This window comes from Magnolia sinica, chromosome 10 (genome assembly GCF_029962835.1).
Source record: "Magnolia sinica isolate HGM2019 chromosome 10, MsV1, whole genome shotgun sequence".
NCBI classification, from domain to species: domain Eukaryota; kingdom Viridiplantae; phylum Streptophyta; class Magnoliopsida; order Magnoliales; family Magnoliaceae; genus Magnolia; species Magnolia sinica.
The window spans coordinates 13,714,294-13,738,780 of NC_080582.1; the positions used below are offsets into that span (position 1 = coordinate 13,714,294).

Sequence of the window (24,487 nt, forward strand, 5' to 3'; positions counted from 1 at the left end):
GTATGTGATGTTTGATAAAGTGATTCTAACAAGCCTGTTGAAATACATACTTTGAGAAAAAAATTATGAAATGTCAAGCATCGGATGGGCCACAAGCATAAGATTACAACTAAGTGACTAACCAACATTTATAACCCTTGATTTACATTGGCATTGATATAATTTTAGTGATGCAATCAATAATCTAATTATTTTGGGATATCATTAGTGGATTACTTATGTAATAGATTAGTAGTGACACATATTACACATACAACTTCCCTACCTTTAGAAATGAGTTAAAAAAAAAAAATTAAAAGAAAAAGAAAAAAAAGATGGTTAGTAGTCCAAGTAAAAGTGAAGATTTAAAAATACCCTAATCAACCCTACAAATGACAAATGGACGAAGAATACCCTTAATAAATCTCTCCAAATCCCAGGTGGCATGGGTTGGATTTTAAGGGTCAAATCCAATGTGAACATGCTCAACCACAATATACCTAACTTTAATCTAATCCAACCAACCAGTTGAAACCTACTAATTTGGTCAAACAAAATCAGTTTAAACCTGCTGTGATAAACTCGCATTCCATGTTGTACCTCCCATCATAAGGAAAAAACCCAAGAAATCGAACAAATGATGATGATAAGAATGATGATAACTATAGATCATGTACCTTCCCTTCTGTGCAAAACAGAGCATAGAAACAACAAAACCCTAGAAATTCAAGGAAGCAAATGATCTAGTGAATCTCCTCCTGTAAAACCCCAAATCCAAACAAGTAAACAAAACCATTAAAGATTCAAAGAGAGAGAGAGAGAGAGAGAGAGAGAGAGAGAGAGAGAGAGAGAGAAACCGAGAGAAACCATCGAGACCTTATTCGCTTGCCGCTCTCTCAAAACCTGGGAGATTCGTGAGAGGAATGAGATGCAGAGAGAGGGATGGAAGGGAATTAGGGGAGTAGAGGGTGGGAGAGAGAGAGGAAAGGGAATTGGGGGCGTAGGGGACAGGAGAGAGAAATAGGGAAGGGAATCGGGGGCCTAGGGGGCGGGAGAGAGAGAGAGAGAGAGCTAGGGGTTATATATATATATATATATTGTATACTTGCCAGCGCTCGTTATTATACACAATGCCGACAAAAGCTAATCTCCACCGCCGTCTGTGGGCCATATTCTTGTAGTGGATCCACTTGAGCCTTTAATCTAACTCTCTTTTGTCGCATCTCTTAAGTCTCCCAAAATGGATGATGCCTTGTATAACAATATTCAATAAATATAGGACTAAGATCAAAAATACAAGTCACAATATACATACCCAAGACGATTAAAGTATAAAGTTTTTCATTTTTACCCTATTCTCCAAAACAAAATGACGGTGGCACAAGCCGATCTATGCTTAACCATCAAAAGACTCTCTAGTACCTATATTAATAATATTTCCTGGTTAGTGTTTTAAAACATCGTCCCAGGTGAGAGTGAGTAACTAACTCAGTGGTTCCATTAGTTCTAAGTTACACATGTTATTAATCCAATCAACGCAGTTAATAATAAATAATCAATTAAGCATTTCCTAGATACTCTTATTAAATGCACATTTGAGATTATGAAATGATGCATGCACCTTACAATCCAACATTCTCTCACACGCAACTTCAATGCCTATTTCACAAATGTCAACCTCTCTTATCACGCGACCACAACGTCCAAGTCGTCACAACCTAAACTAATGCGATGAATGTTCATGTTAGCCGAGTAATTATTAAATTCTATTTATCCAGTATATTGGTGAAGCTAGGACACCAATGTTATATCACGAGTCCTTATCCAGATCACGTGACTCGTTGCCGCATGTAGCAGCTCCTTACCAGTGTTCATTGATCCAACTTTAGGTATCACCCGTTTATCTCACCGATCAACAATTTCAAAAGTACGGCATGATACCCAAAGGTATGAGGATCAACTCGGTATAGGTCGTCACCCAAACACCTAGTATGATCACTCAGTTCTGAGGTGCGGGCTTGTCACAAAACCAAACCACTATTCTGATGTGGGACTTATACCGCTAGCCAGCACGCTGCCCCAACCGACTAGAGCGTTATTTTCGAAGGGGTCCGAATCATCAAACGGCTGACCCCAACCCACGCTCGGACCACAGCCCGAATGAACAGTGGCTGGGGCGTTACAGCGCATCGCCAAATTCTATTCACGCTCGAGTCATTCGAACGGTACTTTGGCACGCAACCATCGACCGAGTAATTTGACGGGGGTCGTTCGAACAATGATTTATCACCTCCATCAGTGCTCACTGCTAACTACGGGGAGGCTCGTCACCCCGGCATAGGCCAACAGCTCGAACATAATGTCCCGTACCACTATGTCTGGCTTATGAGTCTTAGTTGCTCACTGCTCACTACGGGGAGGCTCGTCACCCCAGCGTATGCAGACAGCTCGGACACGATATCCCGTACCACCATGCCCGACTCATGAGTCTTAGTGGAATCTTATTGTACCAACGGTTATGAATTGACTCAATCATTGGGAACACGGTACCCTGGATTCTATTCGGTCGTGTCACACATTTTGAACATACATAATCAGTTAGCTAGTGGACTAATTTGATTGACATGGGAGAACCCCGGCGCAACCGGCATTGGGTGCAAGTATCCTGTGTAGTCCAGCTACCGTCGGTTGTCCGTATTCACCCTGGGTCGATCAAACAAGCCTAGGGTGGTCACCCCAATTCAGGCCACTACTTTAGTTTGAGCAGTTAGCCAATTGACCCAACATCATAGCAATCCTAAGTATAGCTATGGACTAAATATTACATCACACAATTATAGCATAGGTTCTACTACACAACCACTTAGGCATTTCATCGAACATGTGAGCATCCATTGGGTATTACGTTCACTAAAGTATCAAATCAAACATGTGGGCATGCATAAAGTAATACAATTACTTAGGCAATAGATCAAGCATGTGAACATCGACAAAGCAACACATTCTATTACTTAGACATTTCATCGAACATGTGAGCATCCATATCCAACCAATAGCATATAATACAATCAAAAATGAAATATGAACATGCTAGCTATTACAACTCATTCAACATAAGACATCATTAACTGAAACCCTCAAGGGTCGATAAATAGAAACCTAGGCATAATGGTCTTCACCTTGTGACGATTCGCCCAACTCACGGTGCTCATAAGATTAGAGTGTCAGGGAAAGATCGTTGAAATGCCTAAACAAGCATACAAGCTTGTGAAATTATGGATCAACAACATTGAACCCTAAATTACATGTGGGATTTAATACTTACATCAAATTGTTGCTGGGAAAGCTTCGATGACGACTCCGGTTACGGTGAGACAACTAGAGAGGGGATGAAAGGGTGGAGGTGAACCAACATTCACACCCCAATTTCTCTCTCTCTCTCTCTCTCTCTCTCTCTCTCTCTCTCTCTCTCTCTCTCTCCTTTCTTCTCTTTCTCTTCTTTCTTTCTCCCTTTTTCTTCTTCTTGAAATTCGTATGGGAGGAGGGGGTACCCAAATAAGGCCCTTATATAGTGCTAGAAGTGGTGCAAATGGCCCCAATGGCCCTTTAATCATTATATTAACCATTAAGAGGATTGTTTCCTACTAATGGGACCCACTGAGAGGTATAAGGGTCAATCTAAGCCATGTGATAAGTGTCTCAATAGGCGATCTATATTTGGACACAAATATATGATGATCGGGCGTATCAATCAACCGAGAAGGCCGTAACTTAGATCGACGGTCACCGATGATCAATCGAGGCCATAGCTATACGGATATGTCTAGGGAAATATCTTTAGTCAGTACCCCGACCTTGGTCATAAATCGACGGTCTGAAAACTAGAACTTTATGAAAGAACAAAGTGGCTAGTTTCACTTAAGTTCCATATTTTCATCTGAAGTATTCGCACAACTCAAGCACTTGCCTTATGAGTTCAAGTTGAACGATTCAAGACGCGACCTCAGCTCGATTTCTCGTGATGGACGTCAAGCCGACTAAGAAGAACGTCTTTTTATAGCCTTAGGTTTTGTGGCCTACTAACGAGCGATATAAGGCTTGTTTAGATAATCAGGGCATTTCTAAAATGAATTGTGTATTTAGATTCCTTGTGCGGAATAATTAGAGTTTGGATTAGCTAAGTTTGTAGTGTGGCTTATTCGTAATTAACGAAAATGAGGATTCGGTTAAAATCAGTCTAAGTTGTTGGTTCTTAAGCTAAAGGAGTAACTGAATTGATTTGGTTTGTTAATTAAAATCTGACCCCTAGTTGTCTCAGCTTTTGGCAGGTCTTTATTTAGTTACGTTCGTCTCAAATAGTCAATGATAAATCGATTAGATTAGGCCCTACGTGACAAATCCTGAGGCCAAACTCCATATTTAAGTGATCGAGCGAATTCGTTGGCTTCCTATGGTTTATTAATCAGATTATACGGTTCCTTACCAGTATCACCCGCGTATAGGCTCATTTCGAGCGTTAAGGGCCAATAAGCAACAACATAGGCTAGTTATATCAAAAGTTTTCAAGAGTTTTTGAAAATATAAAATAGCGAAAATCCAGTACGTTACAAGTACCCATAGGTGGTGAAATTCTATCACGGAGTAAGTGTGTGGGTGTGTGTGCATGTGAAAAAAAAAAAGTACATGTAATTGCATGCTAAAAGCATTATCATAATTACATTTATTATTTATTTTATTTTTTTAATTTTTTTACTTAAAGAGATAAATTGTTCAAATAAAATTCAACCTTATTTCGTTGTTAAAACCATGCGAGCCCCACCTTGATGTATGAGTTATATCCATATTGTTTATTCATTTTATTTTTTTTTCATATCGTTTTAGCATATGATCTTAAAAATGGGTAAATCCATAGCTCAAGTGGACCACACTAAAGAAAATAGTAGGTTCAATGGTGGCGTCATTATTCCTGCTACTTATGATGTGGTCCACTTAAGCATTGGATCTCCTCATTTTTTAGAGTCATCCCTTAAAATAATCTGAAAAAATAGATGTACAGTGTGGATTAGCTGGTGTACCACACACCCGATATATAGTTGGTGTATCGACGTCGGCAAGTTTTGTGGGTCTCATTATGAGGTATGCTTTATATCTAAACCGTCCATCCATTTTGTGAGCTCGTCGTAAGGCTTGAGCCGAAAAATAAGACAGATCTAAAGATCAAGTGCGCCACACTAAAAAAAGCAGTGAGATATTGAACGTCTACTGCTTAAAACCCTTTGGGAATCACATAAGCTTTGGATCAATATAATATTTGTGTTTCCTCTCAATCTAGGTCTTTATGACCTTATGAACAGATTGGATGGAAAATAAACATTATGGTGGGCCCTATGAATATTTTAAGGGTGAAAATCATTATCCCAGCTGCTATACGTGGTGTGGTCCTTTTGAGCTTTACATATGATTATTTTTTGGTTCATGCTCTAAAATGACCTCTTCAAATAGATTTACGGTGTACATCGAGTAAATACATCAATGTTGGGCCATCTAATTTTGATCTCCTTTGAGCTAGTCGTACAACCAGGAGCACGAGGAGTGTCAGCGCTGTTCTTCGGACGACACGTACCCACAGCAGCTGTATAGCTGATGTGTGGTAAACCAGCACACACCAGCGAATCCGCCTATGGCCGACCTGGATATACTACAAATACATTAATATGGCCCCACACGGTCCAGCGGCACCGTTGTACACTTCCGCATGACTTGTCTCGTCTGCACGGACGAAGAAATTTCGCAACGAGACACTCTCCAGCCAAAAACTAACACGGGTATCTTCGTCATTTTGTAAATTGACGTCAGGCCTTCTCTGATGGGATGTGGATTAGATGCGGCCCCGGCCTCAAACAACACGGTGCCGCCCTGACCGTGGGCCCATACTAATGTATTTGTAGTATATCCACGCCGTCCATCTGTTTTTACAAATAATACTGAACAATAAGCAGATACAACCCTCAGGTGGACCACACTTCAGGAAACAGTGGTAATTGATCATTAAAAATTTCTTGTGAGCCATTAAAGTTTTGATGAATCTGATATTTATTTTGTTTTTCTTCATCCAGGTCCGAGATATCTTATCAGCAGGTTGGATTTCAAATAAAACTTACGGTACGAACTAGGAGTTGTTTTTAATGGTGAACTTTTAATGTCCACTTATTCCCATAGTGTAGTCCAACTGAGACTTGTATCTACTTCATTTCTAGCCTCACAAACTAAAAAGAGCCGAAAAAACTGATGGACGGTGTAGATATTCTAAATATACATAAAGGTGGGCCCCACAGTCAGGGCCGCACCGTGTTGGGTGAGGCGGGGCTGTACCTAATCTGCTCCCTTCTACGATGCGGCATACATCCACATCTATTCAGATCGTTCAAACCGTGATCCTGGCCGTGCATGGGCCAGAACCCACAAATTGGTCTTATAAGATGATCCTAACCATCGAATCGATTGTGATAAAATAGACTTCAATCTATCGGTCAGATGGCTCAGGCAGTTCCATTATCCAGGGTTCTAGGATCCATGTACGGATGAGTCACCACCATTTAAGAATGGTAAGAAAACGCAAGTGGTAGTGTGGACTCTGGCCCTTTATAAAGAGACGATCGTACCTCTGTTTTTCTCAATTTTCTTCGTTATGCTAAACAGATGGACTCTCATTGTCTCTCGCTCTCACCTAAGGTAAGCATTTCGACTTCCAAGTGATTTGAGTTTTGAGGGTGCGTTTGGTTGCACAAACTATCACCATAATTTATCTAATTTCTTTGGCCATGATATGAATACTCTCATTTGTTCATTTGACTTTTGAGGGTTCGTTTGGATGCACAAGCTATCACAATAATTTTGCTAATTTCTTTGATAATGATATAAATACTCTCATTTGTTCATTTGAGTTTTGATGCACAAGCTATCACAATAATTTTACTGATTTAGGTTGATGCAAAAATTTGGTCCATCCTCTTTAACCCTTCAAGTACCCATGTACAGGAAAAAGATAAATGAGACCCTGGCTAGAGTAGTGGACCCTCCGATGCCAAAGTCAAAGTCAAGCTAGGAATCTAGGTTTTGTAGTATTGACGGGTTTTGGGTGAAAGATTCTACATACCTTTCACCGTAGGCAGATCCCTTATTTATAGCCTTTTAGGGCGGCGACGTATATGGCAACGACTCTTAGATGGTTATTGCGTATTACGGAAGATATCATCCTCCGGACGTGTCTTAATTGATTTTCCGAGATCCTCGAAGAATATCTTGGAGGGTAATCTTATCATATCTTAATATACTTCAAGTGTATTTGAATTTCAAGTTGGAGGTTAGTGACCGAGGCCGATGTCAATATTCGAGGTCGACCTCCAAAGTTAGTAACCAAAGCCAAGGTCGATATTTGAGGTCAACATCAAAAGTTAGTAACCGAGGCCGAGGTTGATATTCGAGATCGACCTCCAAAGTTAGCAACCGAGGCCGACCTCTGAGGTCAAGGTGACATTTAGGGCCAAGGTTATTTTTTGGCTCTCAAGCAATCTATAGACTTCAAGTATGTACATCTAGTCAGTCCATTTTTACTCATAACAATAGCCCCCTAATTCCGAGCGTTCTTTAGGAGGTCAGGAAGTAAGTTAGCGTGGACTGACACTGTATGATGCCTTACGCCGAAGAAGTCGGATGGAGTAGAGCTAGTGGGACAAGTAATCGTTGGATCAATAAGTCGATTGTTCAGTGGTAGATCGCGCATGATAGAATTTTTATTCCTTTCAACTGAGGGAAGTCTCAGTCATTCACATAGTAGTAGGCCGAGCACTTGGTAGAAGGACTTTCTTCCCTTATACTAAGGGAAGCCCTCATAATTGATCGTAAAGTCGGATAATAGGGAATTGAAAGAAATTCTCTCCCCTGATCTGTGAAGGTTCTTTCATAGTAGAATTCAGAGCGGATGACTTTCTTCCCTTATAGTAAGGGAAGCCCTCGTAGTTAGTCATGTAGTCCGAGTAGGGTTGTCAATTAGTGGTCCAACCTTTTTTCTATGTGTCAGGTGACTGGTTGAGGACTATTTTTTCCATGTACTAAAGAAAGTCCTCAACAGACTGTATAGTTCGAATAGTCGAGAGATCATTTAAAAGAATTTTCTTCCTAACTTAGGGAAGTTCTTTTGTTATAAAAGCCCGTAAAGCAGTAGAAAATATAATAATAGAATCATGAGCATATTTTTCCCCTTTTAAAAAGGAAGGTCGCTCTTAGTCGAATAGGTTGATCAATCGACATGCTCCTTAGTATCTGATGTCGAGGTACACTGCCATCGATCTTATCGTCCTCTTTCTTTTTCTTGGTGTTAACAGTAGAGGGCTCCCCTTATTCCATTTGCTTCATATCCTTAGCCATATTGTTTCCTTTTCGAGTAGCTTTTTGTGAACTAAAGAACTCATCAACATTGAAATATTTTTTATCTCAGTTAAGTGGGTCAGCGAGGGTAGTTAGGGGGTTCTTACCAATAGAGAAGAGAAACTTTCTTCGTTTAAGGCCGGCCACCATGGCGGCCAATGTTATCTGGTCAGAATAACCATCGACTTAGACAACTTCAGTATTGAAATGGATGACGTAGTCTTTTAACAGCCCGTCCTCCCTCTAAATAATCGTAAGGAGGTGGGTCGATGGCTTTCTCATATCTTTCCCACCGATGAACCGAGTGATGAAAGCTTTGCCGAGTTGTGTGAAGGAGTTGATGGATCTCGGCTTCAGCTGACTATACCACTTTCGTACAGTCTCTGACAAAAGCAGGGAGAAGGCTCGACACATAACCGAGCTCGACATGTCATAGAGCTCAATCCATGCCCTGAACGATTCCAAATGCTCGGCTTGGTCACCAAATTCTGAGTAAAGGGCAATTTACGGCTTTCGAAATTTTGATGGGAGTTGGGCTCCCATAATATCATCGATAAATGGCGGCTCGGTCTCCTCCAGCATAGCCTTGATGGAGGTTGGTATTTGGGTGCGGTAGACTTTTAGTGGATATCATCAACCTGACCTCACAATTCATTGAGTTTTGCCTTCAAATGGCCATCATTCTTGGCTACCGCCATGGGAGCCTTTCCACGCCTCTTCTTCTCCAATATGTGACGTAAGTTGGAGTCGGCGAGCATGACAGTTCACGAGATATGTGGGACCGCATGGCTTGGTTGCCGAGGATGTTGCATGGTTCTCTGCGAGTAGACTGGTGCTTGAGGTGGTGCAAAACCCTCAGTGGTTTCCCGTGCATCTATCCCCTGGTTGGGAAGTAGGTTTTGTCTCTCTAAAATCTGCATTAATCAGTTAATGCTTCGACTTAATGTTCTAGAGAGACGAGCCAACCTCCTCGATTTCGGGACCGATGCGCAGGGCCTACAGGCGTAGAATCAGCCTGGAGTTGGGAAGGCGAATCTTCTTGGTTTGCGGACTATTCCGCTGGCACAAGAGCGGTTGCAGTAATTGCGGCCAGAGCTCTCTTTCTTCCTTTCGCCATTGTGATTTTCTGGTAAAGTAAAAACGACGCAACTTTGATGTCGTTCCCATAGACGGTGTCAAACTATTGATGCAAAAATCTGGTCTATCCTCTTTAAACCTTCAAGTTCCTGCATAGGAAGAAGACAAAGGAGACGGTGGCTAGAGTAGGGGACCCTCCAATGCCAAAGTCAGGCAAGGAATCTGAGTCTGGTAGTATCGAGGGGTTTTGAGTGAGAGATTCTGTGTACCTTTCACTATAGGTGGATCCCTTATTAATGGCCTTTTGGGGCGGTGGCATATATGACAATGACTTTTGGATGGTGATTGCGTATTACGGAAGATATATTCCTCCGGACGTATCTTGATTGATTTCCCGAGATCCTCGATGAATATCTTTGAGGATAATCTTATCATATCTTAATATACTTGAAGTGTATTTGACTTCCGAGATAGATGTTGGTGACCGAAGCCGATGTCGATATCTAAAGTCAACCTCCAAAGTTAGTAACCAAGGCCAAGGTCGATATTCGAGGTCGACCTCCAAAGTTGGTAATCGAGGCCGACATCCAAGGTTGAGGTCTTTGGTCGAGGTGACCTTCGAGGCTGATATTATTTTTCAGCTCTTAAGCAATCCATAGTTTTCGAGTCTGTACATCTGGTTAATCTATTTTTACCCATAACAATTTCTTTGGTCATGATATAAATACACTCGTTTGTTCATTTGAGTTTTGAGTAGAGGTGGGCATCGAGTCGAGTCGGACTGGATTGGGTCCAACTCGACTTGATCCGAATTTTTCAAGTAACTGACCTGAACTCGATCCGATCCAGGACTGAGTCTGTGTCAGCTGACTCGATCCAATCCGAGACCGAGTTCAGGTTAGCTGACTCAATTCGATCTAATGCACTGTTGGCCTGACCCGAATCGAGTCGGATCAAGTTGGGTACGGTTCGGATCGGGTTGGGTCAGTGGGTCAAATTATGAGGTATGTGTTATATCTAAACCGTCCATCCATTTAGAGAACTTGTCTTAAGGCTTTAGCCGAAAATAAGACAGATCTAAAGATCAGTTGGACCACACTGCAAAAAACAGTGGGGGATTGAACATTTACCATTGAAACCCTTTTGGAGATCACGGAAGTTTCGTATCATTATGAAATTTGTTTTTCCTCTTCATCCATGTATTTTTAACCTTATTAACAGATTAGATGGAAAACAAAATTATGGTGGGCCCTATGAATTTTTTAACAATGAAAATCATTATCCTCGTATTTTTGGTGTGGTCCATTTGAGCTTTCAATACGATTTTTTTTTTCTAAAGCTCTAAAATGATCTCAAAAAATGGATAAACGGTATGGATATAATAATACATCATTATGGGGCTCATGTGTAACATCCCGAATTTTCACAGCTAGAGTTTAGACTCATGCCCGAGAAAACTGGTTGTTAATAATGTAAGAAATGGATGTCTCGAGGGCTTGCCTTGAGATTTCTCTTATTTAAATTTCATCCAGTCACATTCGTAATGGTAATCATTCACAAGAATAAAATTAACTGCATATCTCATTCCAAAAATAAATTATCAAATGCTCTCACAATGGGAGCTTATTACAAGGTTCTGAGTTGTGTAGTGGAAGCATAAATAAAGGAAATTATAAACTATATTTTTATTCTATTCAGCATGATCTTCTATCGGGAACTGATCTTCGGAGTCCTCAACTTGTATGTCACCTGCATCATCTGTACGGTTGGAGATGGTCAACGTCTCATTCATAGTGATGGTTATCCTTCAAGATTAATGATAATTCAAGAGATGTATAATAGGAAGGTAAGGGTTCTGATACGTCTCGTACTCCACCACTACAAGAGTATCAGCACATGCAAACAACCTACATGAGATGCATATCTAGCAATGCGTGTGCGACTCATCATATATAGTAATCATTATGATGCAGAATGCAATTCATAGAAAACTCGGATCACCCCGCATTCTTACACTATGGAGATTCACTGGCATATCCAACGCTATCGTAGATTTACGTGAATACCTCGAGGTGGCACAACACATGAGTCAGATGAATTATGTGACACAATTTGTTCATGGAGCAACTATTTGCTGCATCCAATTCTGGAAGTGATGTGACACTACATTTGCGAATTACACACATCGATTTATGCACCACTATCCAAAACCCATGAAATTATGCGTCGACTAAGAAGGTCTTTACCCAGAGCACATTACGTCCATGATAGAATACTTAAATCACTAGTTGTCATACCTCTTAACACATAATCACTTACATTATTAGATAACATAAACTGAATCATGGAGATTTTGGAATAACAAGACACATACCCAAGTCCTTTAAAGATAGCACAAGGCCAATAACATAAAGAGAAAGTGGCAATGGCCAATTCAATAAAGATAAAAGTGGTAATGGCCAACATAATAAAAAAGAGAGTAACAATGGCTAACTCAACAAAGAGGAGTGGCATTGGCCAACTCAATAAAGAGACGAGTGGTATTAACCAACTTATAAATAAAGAGAAGAGTAGGCCAACTCAATAAATAGATGAGTAGAAGGCTAACTCAACAAAATTGGTAAGGGCAAAGGCAAGGCTTGTATCCATCGCCTTACATAAATTTATAAAAATCACTTGTAATCAACATTATACTGTAACGCAAAAGGGCAAAGAATTAATGGTAACCCATATAATTACAAGGAGAATTTATAGTAACATGAAGGCATGTAAAGGCACGATAAATATAACAACTTAAATTAATGTAAACTTAAAGGATAAAACCTCACCTCTAATGTTATTCCTTTCTTAAAGGTAGGTGGGCATTGAAGGTTTAAGTCTTTAATCTAGGATTAACGATTTCTTTTGAGTGATTAGCTTTGATTTAACATCATTGGTTTTTTAAGTTGAAAAAGGAAAAGAGGAAGAATTCTAGGTGTTGAAGAGGGTGGGCAACCTACCTCAGATCTTAACTCGTCGTGTAGCGAGTCACTCACTCGAACAGAGTCGGTTACCAACAACCTCTTTCTCTCTCCCTCTTTTTCTCTTTCTTTTCTTTTCTTTTCCTTTCCTTTCCTTTCTTTTCTTTTCTTTCTTACTTTCTTTTTGTTTGCTTTCCTCTTGACATGCTTCCTACCAATGTCGTGCGAGGGTCATTTATATAGCAGCGGGGAGAGCTTTCCAGACTCTTCTTGCGAAAGTGTGATAGCATGCATAAACCACACGTTGTGTTGCGCAGCACGAAAATACATTGCATTGCTACCCTGTTTTTTCTGCGCAGCATCGATCAAAACCATGTGAAGGCCACCGTTCTTCTTCTGATGACTTCTTCCAGCGTGGGAGTGGTCAGATTCAACGTTTCTAGAGTTGATATGGCTCGAATCAAGGCTACGATCCAGATCTTGATCGCCCAGCGAGCTGGAATTTCGGGTTGCGTCCGGTTCTTCCGCCAATTGCATTTGTTGCAGAATTCGTTGATCTGCGTTATTCGGTGGGGCCCACGATTGGGAATGTTTGGGAAATTCACTCCTTCCATTGGGCTCCTCTCGACATTCTGGTCTAGTATGGTGTGGTAAGGATCAAGTTTGAGGTGGCCCATGCGATCCTCTGAACGGATGGAGATCTGTTTTTGCCTCCCTCTTAGCAAGTATTCTCCTAGGCTTTGATTGGAAGGTCCGTCTAGGCCTGATGGACGGTTCAAATCTATCATATGGGTCGATTAGGTGGCCCATGAGTGATGTCAGCAACATTTGTTTAAATTCTTGCTACGGAGGGAATGTTTGTTAGAGAGAGAGGACTCTCTCTTTTAATGGAAAACACGGGTCAAACCTAGTTTGATCGTGCTTACGAATGTTGTGTACCATGGGTGTGTGTGTTCTATGCACACGCACCTTGTATGTGGGGTCCATGGTAGTGTTTGGGGAAAATTTACTCCACTCATTCATTTTATGGAGTTGTAATATTGATCGCCTTGAAGTCTATGGGGTAAACAGATCTTAATTGGCCCATATTCATCAATTATTCCTCTAATCTAACTTACGGGTCATTACACATTGTAACTTTGATCTCATTTGAGTCGTTTATACAACTCAGAGCTCGAGGCATGTCTGCACTCGTCTTTGCACGACACATATCTACACCAGCTGTACAACTGGTGTGTTGTACACGAAATTGGACTCAGTATGCTCTTATCATACTGAATAAACTTTGTTGGGCCCACCGTGAATGCGTGTGATTTATCCACGCCATTCATTCGTTTTTCCAGATCATTTTAGGGTCTGAACCCAAAATTGATGCATATCCAAAGCTCAAGTAGACCATACCACAGGAAAAAGTAGAAGTATTGATTTCCACCATTGAAAACTTTATAAGGCCCAAGTGATGTTTATTTGTCATCCAACCTGTTCATAAGATCAAAAAGACATGGATGAAGGGAAAAAACAAATATCAGCTTGATCTAAAACTTCTTTCGCCCCCAGTAATTTTTCAATAGTAGATGTTCAATTCACACTGTTTCTGGTGGTGTGCTCCACTTCAGGATTGGATACACTCCATTTTTGGGATAAAGCCTTAAAATTATCTGTTTAAAGAGATGGACGAATTGGATAAATTTCATGAATGACAGTTGGGCCCACAGAGTTTACTCAGTACACCCGCTTCCATGGTACACCAGTTAATTCGCTTCTGAACCAAGTTTCAAGGTCTAGTACACCTACCCAACGCAGGCCTCATCAATGTGTCACCCACTGGCCAGCGCCCTCACGTCACCTTTCTTGGGAAATGGTTTAACCCTGGCCCTTTGTTTCTTGATGGTTAAAGATGCAAACATCCAATGGCTCTATTTCAACTTCATACGACTTGACTGGATCAGATCGGATTCAATCGGATCGGATCGGTTTGGATTGGCCATTGATCCGAACTCAATCCAATGTACGGTCGGATCTGAGTGGGCCTACTCGATTCGACCTAATCTTGGCCTTCAGTTCTGATCAGATTGGGTCAAATCCATCAGATTGGGTCGAATTCTGCTAAGCTCTAGTTTTGAGGATGCGTTTGGATGCACAAATCATCACAATAATTTTGCTGATTTCTTTGGTCATGACATGAGTACTCTCATTTGTTCATTTTAGTTTTGAGGGTGCATTTGGATGCACAAACCATCACAATAATTTTGCTGATTTCTTTGGTCATGATATAAATACTCTCACTTGTTCATTTCTGATCAATTTCAGCTCTGAAATTGATGGGTACGGAATGACCGTGAACCGGACGGTGGGGCCCACCGTGATGTTTGTGAGAAATGCACCCCGTCCATCCTTTTCCCAGCTCATGCTAGTACATGAATCCAAAAATGAAGCAGATCCAAAAATCAAGCGAGCCACACCACTGGAAACTGGGGATTGAACACCTACTGTTGAAACATTTACGAGCCACAAAAGTTCTCGATCAGGCTAATATTTCGGCATTTTCAGTTCATCCCAGTAGAATAACCTTATGAACGGTTTAGATGGCATATAGACATCAAGGTGGACCCAAGAAGGTTTCAATGGTCTCATCACTTTTTCCTCTCGTTTACCTCTCTTCAGCTTTGGATCTGTTTCTTTTTAGGGTGCATGTCCTAACATGAGCAGGTAAAACTGATGAACGGAGTGGATTTATCACAAACGTCGTTGGAAAATTTTTCGCGGGCCACTCACCGAAAAAATTATACCCACCGACTGTTGGATTTTTGTTCATTTATCGTAATTTAGAAAACACGAAAACTAGACTCGACCCCAAACGACTCAAAACTCCGAAGAGTTTCTGAAAAACTCGTACGAGTTGTTTGATTTTGCAGTTGTATTTAATATTTAAAGATAAATGATTACATACAACTGGTTGGACAAACAGTTCCAGTTCATCAGCGGATAACTTTCAGCTTGTCATTTGCATGAGGAATCCCACCCGTCCAATAGGTTGGCCCTCATAAGATCCCCTTTTGTAACAGTTAGCACAATCGACTCATCAGTTGGAAAAAAAACTTGTACTTCGTTAATTATCAGCAGCTGTAATTTTTTTTATGGCATGGCCCACCTGATGAGTGGATGGAGCTGATTTTCTGCATACGAGTGACCCTTAGGTGGTGCCAACCTATTGGATGAGGTGGATTTCCTACGCACGAGAGACCAGTTGGACGGATGTTAGGATCTCTCATGTTTGAAACGCGGTGTTCTCGAGTCCAACCGGCTGGAAATCGGATTGCATACTGAGTTACTCGGTTGGCCCCACTGTGAGTGAACTCAATATGCTTTTATAGTATTGAGTAAACTCTGTTGGGCCCACCTTGAATGCGTGTCATTTATCCACGTTGTCCATCCGTTTTACCACTTCATTTTAGGAGTTGATATAAAAATTGAAGCATATCCAAAGCTCAAGTGGACCACACCATAGGAAACAGTGCGAATAATGATTTCCACCGTTGAAACCTGCTAGGGCCCACAATGATGTTTATTTGTCATCTAACCAGTTCATAAGATCACACGGATATGGACGAAAGTTAAACACAAATATTAGCTTGATCCAAAACTTTTGTGCTCCCTAAGAATTTTTCAATGGTAGAAGACTAGAAGTTCAATTCATATTGTTTCCTGTGGTGTGGTTTACTCTAGGTAGGGCTGAAAGTTGGGCCGGTTCAACCTGACCGACCTGACATTGGGTTGGGCTTGGGAAGGATATATCGGGTTTAGTCTCGACCTTGGGCTATATAAACACCAACCTGATAAAACTTGGGTTGGGCTTGGGTTAAGGTCTCGGGTTGCCAGGCCCAACCTAAAACTGATCGATATATAAATTACTTATAAATTATAATGAGTGTAGATAGTATCTGTTGAAGGCACAAGAAATTTCAACGCCATCAAGTCTCATTGGTCCACGTCATTTTCGATTGCTCAAGCTAAGAAGATATGCCAAATTTCTCTCTCCCAAATAGATTGTGTGTTACACAACACGACTTTTAAATGAATATTTGTCCTATATTTTAGCTTGTTTGTTTAGATAAAATGAAATTCTTTACTATAAATAACTGTATATATAATTAAGAAAATCATGGGTACAAAAAATAAGATGTGTATTGAAATATAATAGACTGATGTAATAATGAAATATTAGCATGTATCTACTTGACCAACCCGACCGAGCCGCTTGGATTGGGCTTGGGTTGAGAATTCCCAACCCGAGGTTGGGTTGGGTTAGGGTTGAGGTATAGGAACCTTGGGTTGGGCTAGGGTTGAGCACCAACCTGACCCAAACCAGCTCGACTTTCAGCCCTAACTCTAGATTTAGATATACTTTATTTTTGAGCTTAAGTCCTAAAATTATCAGATAAAGTAAATGGATAGAGTGGATAAAATACATAGATTACGGTGAATGGACGGAGTAGATAAAATACATAAATTATGGTGGATCCTAGAGTGGACTGAGCTACTTGGTAGGCAATCCTCTTCCAATCGACTGAACCTAAGTCATGGTCTACTCAGGGGATAATTTCTATGCTAATAAATGCATATGATGTCACGACCTAGATTCCGGGTACTTGGCATATATTTTAGACTCGAGATCCACATCATGACTTGTACACTAAGTGTACTTAAACTATTAGACATGCTTACATAAATTTGCCTAGCTAGTAATTCTACAATGAATTTAAGTTCTACTCATACTAAGCCATATCTCATGAATAAGAAATTGACCATTCATTCCAATCATAAGTCATTAACATAGTTAAGAACCCTCCCATTCGAAGTCTTATGTAATGAAATAAAAAAATTTCAACAACTTGGAAAAAATAATTAATAATCCAAGAACATTAAATATATTTAAAGTAAAAAATCATGTATAGTCTAGAGCAGAAACTTCTTCCTCTATCAAGTAGGGACACGTGTCCCTTAAGTCTTTGCAGCTCGACCATGTACTCATGTTCTCATGTTCTTAAGCCACTAGCTCACCCTTAATCACATCGGTTCAGTTTTACATCAATACAAGGTAAGCTGTCCATGCTTAATGAGAAGTCTCAACATGGTTCTTTACATCAAATTAGAATATAATACCAATAATCATGCACAATGTAATTTTTAAAAAATGCAAATATTATGCAATGTATGAATGCATTAATGTATCAAGTGGAAATTCGTCTACTTGTCTAAGTTGAAAACCTGTCAACCCATATCTGCCCCTTGACAGGCTTATACCATCTGGTAGGCATAGCAAGGCTCACATCTACTTCTTGAGTAAGCTTCCACTAGTATAGTGGGCTTCTGGTAACGATTCTACCATGTATACCATTCAGAGAGGTTCCTCAAGAATTCAGTACATGTTATGCATAAAAATGATAGATGCATAAAGCATAATAAGTAGTCGTGAATCTTGCATTATATAAATCATTCTGATTTTCATATGTGAATCAACACAATCTCATATTATCCAGTAATATCAGTGTATTATTCAATTCATGTCTAATTAGTAATTCAATATATAGGTTGCATCAATACAGTAACTCAGATAATTGATTATATTAATACATTAATCAAATCATATCATTATTATTATATTAATACATTAATCAAATCATATCATTATTATTATATTAATACAGAAATCATATGTTCATCCAAATCAAGTAAGAGTACATGCCAACTATATTAGGATAAGTAAAATCAAAGAACCGGTGACATTGGTTCGGTTTCAGTTTGGGGGTATGTAGAACCAAACTGAACCGTGAACCGATCTGTAGAACCAAACCGTGGATCCAATCCGTAGAACCGAACCGATGTATTTTTGCACACCTTATAATTATTTTCTCTAGAACAATTATTTTTGTAAATGTATTTTTGCACACCTTATACAATATCTAAAGAACCGAACCAAATCGAACCGTGTGCACCCCTAGAGGGAAACACATCGAGATCACTCAACTTGATGCGGTAGAGATTATTTCGTAACTAATATTTTGATTTGAATTAGAATTTTCTAAAAACACATAAATGAATTTTTTTTAAAAAAAATTTACTAGTTCACATGGTGGGGCCCACCTTTAATTGATTTAAATTCATTTAGTATGTCTCATTTTAATGAATTTATATATTAGAAAATAATATTTCAAATATTAAGGTGTTGTTAGATTTAGCCCTTGTGAATTTCTGCATATTCGGACTGTTTTCAGTAACAGTACTTAAAACTGAATTTTTCGAAAGTTCAGGTGACATTTCGTAATATTCTAGAATATTATGCTAGAACTCCATGACTTTACAAAAAAAAAGAAAAAAAAAATTATTTTTAACCCTGAAATTCTGAATTTTATGCAGTTTGTGATTACTTACATGAATTTTAGGGAATTTATTTACTTTGATAATTTAAGGTTCGAATTACCTTTAGTAGATGAATCAAGGCCAACCATTGATTGTCACTTGATTAATTTCAAGGGACAACTGATGATCATCTTGATCTGATTATCTATACCCTAATTTACTGCAGTTCTAATGATCACATTGATTGGTCAATGTGGCCCACTAGATAGTTAGATCGATCATTAAATTTTGATGCCAACATCATCTAATATTCAAATTTTGATAGTCAATCGAGATCAAATTAAATATCAACCATATAATGGTTCCACATAATGAATCAACACATGATTCATTATCTACCATTTCTTCAGATCAATGTGGCTCATCCAATGGTTCGATCGGTCTGGAATTTAGGATTTAAATTTATTTTATTCTTAAGAATCTAATGAATTGTGAGAATTTAATCACGCATTTCGGATTATGTCATATAATTTTCTATATCAAGTTATAGCTTGCGCAGAGAATTACTCTTTCAGTATTAATTCAATTTCGTTAGATTAATGAAGAATCTTGGTAGATCCATGATCGATATAGTCTATTGAGGTATCGAATTGGTCTGATTCTTAAAAATATTACAGGATTGAGTCTTAGAACACTCATGAACTGCACAGATCATATTAATCGTTGTCCGTAATGAAAAAATTCCACCTTTTGTTCATCAGCCCTAATGCCATGCGCATCAGTGTACCTTTCCACATGTATGAAATAGACCTACAAAATGGATGTATTATTTATTCATTCCTTCAAATGTATAGATCAGTGCCAAATTAATTACTTTAGAAAGAAAACAAAGAAAAAAAAAACATTACGCTAACCTTAATAGACGAATTCCAAAAACCACCTTCCCATTTTCCCTTTTGTTTTTTTTTTTCTATGAGTTTTTTCATTTGCTTTTTTAAGTTTTAGCAGGATTCTCGTTTTCACATGCTCCCTATTTAAGAAAGAGGGTTCATTAGGAGATCATGGGATATGAGGGAGAGTTTTGAATAAAGAGATATAAAAGGAAAGATGATGAGATCAGTGGATCTATTTCTCACTCAAAATTAAATTTAAAATTTTTAAATTATACACACGCACACACACACACATGGGTGTTACATGTGACATCCAACCCTTTCAATGGGTTGGCCCACCATAAGGATCATTTTATAAGAAAATAAGTTGTATACCTCTCAAGTGGGCCACAAAATGGAAAACATTGTCAAGACATCCATAAGTAGCAAAATACAAGTGTGGCACTCTCTCTAAGAGTAGATGTGGTTGCTTTTTGCAAAACATGATCATCGTGATGTGGCAAGCCTATTACACGGTTTGAATGTTGGATGCAGATGAAAGGTTGGAAATTATCCTCCAGTTGGATAGTAATTTAGGTCCAACCGAATGGACTTAAGACCTCTGGAAAATAGCAAGGGAATTTCGTAAAAGGTAAAAAGAAAAGAAAAAACTACCATATGGATTTTACCTTCTCATGTCTATTTCAAAAATGTTATCAAAAGCTACCTCATTCAGATATATAATTTTCTTCCACTACGTTCCATTCATAGCTGTCATGCGAAAGCAAATGGGCTAGTGGATATAATGTTTATGTAAAATTCACCCATTCTTCAATCTATGTTATGCCAAGGGCCCAAGGGCCTAAAAATCAACTCCATTTACAATTTGAATGAATCATAAGATTAGAAATAATATACAGGGCAGCGCTCACCCTCCAAAATGTTTCAATTATTATGCTTATGTGAATCATGGGCGTGTATGATTTTTAAGCCATAGGCCTAATTTTTTTGTGGAATCTGATTTCATATAATAATCATTGTTAAAAGTTAAGGGTGGATGTCTGTCACACCCCAAAATCTGGGTACAGAGTGTGCGCCCTCTTGATCATTTTAATCAAAGGTGATGATTACATTTAGTCTAAGTTCCACCATAATTCCAGTCACACATACATAACACTTAGCACCATTCAACCAGGCATATATAAATCTTGACGACCATTAAAATAAAATAAATCTTAAAAATCATTCATTTATTATATCATCATACTATGAATATGTTTATTCCATACTAACATTGCTTCAATAAAATAAATCTAAACAATTTATTAAAATCTCATAATCAATATCAACATGCATTATATGCTAATCAAACTATTCTAGCAAATAAATTACATAATCAGAAATGGTCTAATACCGCAACTTCGTCTTCAGACAAGTATGACCACGTTTCACATGGGTCGTGTTCAAGTGCGGTGGATCATTCCGGCTCCTGCGCCACATTATCTGCTAATGGCTCCTCTATACGGTTTTTTCATTAATAAAATGGTAAGCTGGTCAGGCTTACTAAAATAACCCAACATGATTCATATTTATTGAAATTAAAATATAACAAAAGCAGAGTATGCACAATGATATGGATGTAAGATGTATGAATGCATCAGATGGGATGATTGTCCATCTGCTTAGGTTGGAGGTTGTCAACCCGCATCCACCATTTGGGTAGGCGTCCACATTTTGTTAGGCATGAGCATGCACCACATCTGGTAATGCTCTACCAGGATTACATTTCTTACAAGGAGGGCCCCTAGGATGGACAATGCAATATGTTTGTATGATGGATGATATGTAAATGCATCATTTTCATATTTGGCATAGTTGTCTTGATCAGAACATTCACATATGAATTTAGCGCACAATTATCATGATAAAATATTCAAATCAGTATATAAATCAATCAAATAATCACAAATGATTTATTTTAATTTTAATGAATTATAAGACACGTTGGGTTACTCATCGGAGTCTGTTAGTATAGACTCCGTAAGACAATTGGGTTGGTTTGAATTCCAAGGTCCTATCAATTATATCAACGATATTATTATTCATCTAATTTTATTACATGGTAGGGCCCACCTTTTATTAACATTTTGGCCAAATCCTAAATAATCAAATAATTAAAATTTTTATTTAGATTTTTATCTTTTATTTTCTTTTTAAGATTATAAAATTGAATGGAAATTGCTTGATCGAGGTGGCCCATTGGATGATTAGATCATTCAGATTCTTGAGGTGTTATCATGTTTTACCTCTACACATTACATGAATGGTGTAGATCTAACCACACGTACATCGATGGTCCATCTTGATCTTCTATACCAAGTGATATCAACACTTGCGCAGAAATCTAAACTTTCCTTATTAACCATTTCTAGATCTGACTCTTGTGGCCCATTCGATGGTTGGATTGATCTAGAAATTAGGAACCTTGTATATTTTGGCTTCATGGATCGTATGATCCGTATAGATCTAATCTGATCCGATCAGATGCACATCAATTACAATTACATAATTTTAGACTTCTCTCACCTTTACATCGAATCTACCTATAATTCAATGCAATGAACGTGTGGCCGATTGACACCGTTCATTACATAGATCGAATCAAATTACGTTAAATATATAAAAATAGTAAAAGAATTACGATATACATATCTAATATAAGCTATTCAAAATTCTTTCTTAATGTATCTGTTTTCGCAGGTAGCCTTTTTATTAATATCTAATTTGAATTAGAACTCTTTTTACGACCTACATCTGAGTGTTTGAATCTTGAGAGATGCGGGGAGAGTTATGAATATATATAAGGTAGACGGATTAGTAATATAGATAAGATAGGTAATAAGATAGAGATAAAATAGATATAAGATTTTAAAAAAAAAAATCTTTTATTATTATTATTATTATTATTAAATTTTCACAGGCGTTACAATGTCCCTCTCCCAATTGTGTTCAAACCAACAGAATCACATTTCAGCCTAAATTTTCCTCTTTGAACCTAATATGAGAGTAAATATCTAATGGTTGGAGTGGATCTCACGTAAACTTCACTTATGGGTTCCGTTAAATTAAGAGCGGTGTCCCATATGGTGGTTCCCTTTTTCTCTCTTTGAATAATCCCTCTAGAGAGATGGGGCGAAAAAAATAGTTGGGAGAGAGACATCCTCCCCTGACTTTTATATGGCCCACCAAAATGTTAATATGAAATCCACTCAACCATTAGATGCGACATTAAAATTTGGGCTTAAAAATTAGTCCATTGTAATTCAGGTGGGCCATACCAAGTGAAAAGTTTGAAGGGCTATTGTTGCATTGCACAGTATTTACAATAATATGGTCCACCTGAATCATAGATGGGGGTTAAATTTTTGACATTGCATGAAATGACGCACCTAATGGACATCAGGGTGGGGCCCACCTACCCTGCTGACCTCTTTGAACCCGCCATTAAAAGAAATGCAAGGCAGTGAAATGATAATCATATTAATGCCATTAGTGAGGTAGCTTTTTGAAAAAAGATAGCAGAATGTAAATTCTAGGTATCTTTTTGTAAAACACCCAATTACAAATAATTCATAAATTATTCGAGTTGTGCCGAGTCAAGCTGGGTTTTACGAAATTCTATCTAGTTTTACCGAGTTTCTATACATGAATGTCTAGATCTTGTATATCTGTGCCACGTGTATAATATTGAAATCCTTTCTGTTTTCAGGGTTCTAGACAATCTTTCCGGTCATTCGGATCAGCGGTTGAGATTTACCGTCAATATGCTCGAGAAACCCATCTGGGCCTTCCAATCAGCATCTCCAGTCCATCAGTCACCGATTTCATCCGAGAGATAAGCAGTCCTTCGGTCACCGACTTCGCCCTAGACTTCGGTCAAGATCAGGAAGTGGGGCCCACTGCTGAACCAACGGCATCCGAGAAGCAAAATGTCCCACAACCATGGGCTAAAGTAATCGTCGTGATGGCCTTCACATCCGTAGTGGGCCTTCTGAGTGTCAGTTACACAATCAACGGTAATGGCAACCTTACCCCAGCCACCCTATTTAGTGGACGGCCTGTATCGTTCGGATTCTTTCTCTTGGTAGTCATGGTCACATTCTATATCTCCATCATAGCAATGATCATCCGGCCAGTCTTGCCATTGATAGCCAAAGTCCTTAACACAATGGCCTTTGTTTGTGTGGTTTTAGGGGTCACGGTCCTGTTGTGGGCCATGCTTCCTAAAAGCATAAGCTGGGTCCCATGGATTTTTTTTGCGGTCACGATCTTGATTGCTTTTGGAGTGATAGTTTATGAGTGGTTCGTTTATGAAAAGAAGGTTAAAGAGAAAGGGACTACAATAAGGCCCACTACATAAGATGGGCCCACTATGTATATAGATGAGGAATTGGATGGATGGTTCGTTTGTATGAGTGGGTCCATGGTTGGATGATCAGCACCATTGATCTGGTAGGCCCCACAAAGGAACCAAAAAATATCTCATTTAGGAATATCCTAGCTGTCCATTCTCTTTAGATTTTCATGTAAAATGGGACGGTTTTTGTATTTTTTATTTTTTATTTCCTGATCTGTCTATTTGTACTCGCCTGATTAGGCCTGGGATTGTCGCATCAGGGATATTCATGTATGCCCATCAGATCAACATTCGGACTATAAACTATGGACGTGTTTGTACTGATTGAACGGTTCCTCGTTGGGGTGGCTTCAGGCCAAGGTATTGATGTGTATCCAGTTGTACACTTTCCAATA

The 24,487-nt window shown here is 38.9% G+C and overlaps 1 long non-coding RNA gene across 1 annotated transcript; it reads left to right on the top strand.

Moving 5' to 3' along the window:
- Positions 1-6,673: 6,673 nt before the first annotated feature.
- On the top strand, positions 6,674-24,116 carry LOC131258030 (uncharacterized). Its single transcript, XR_009177778.1, has 2 exons — positions 6,674-6,711; positions 23,445-24,116. It is a non-coding gene; the product is annotated as an uncharacterized LOC131258030 (long non-coding RNA).
- The last annotated feature ends 371 nt before the right edge of the window (positions 24,117-24,487 follow it).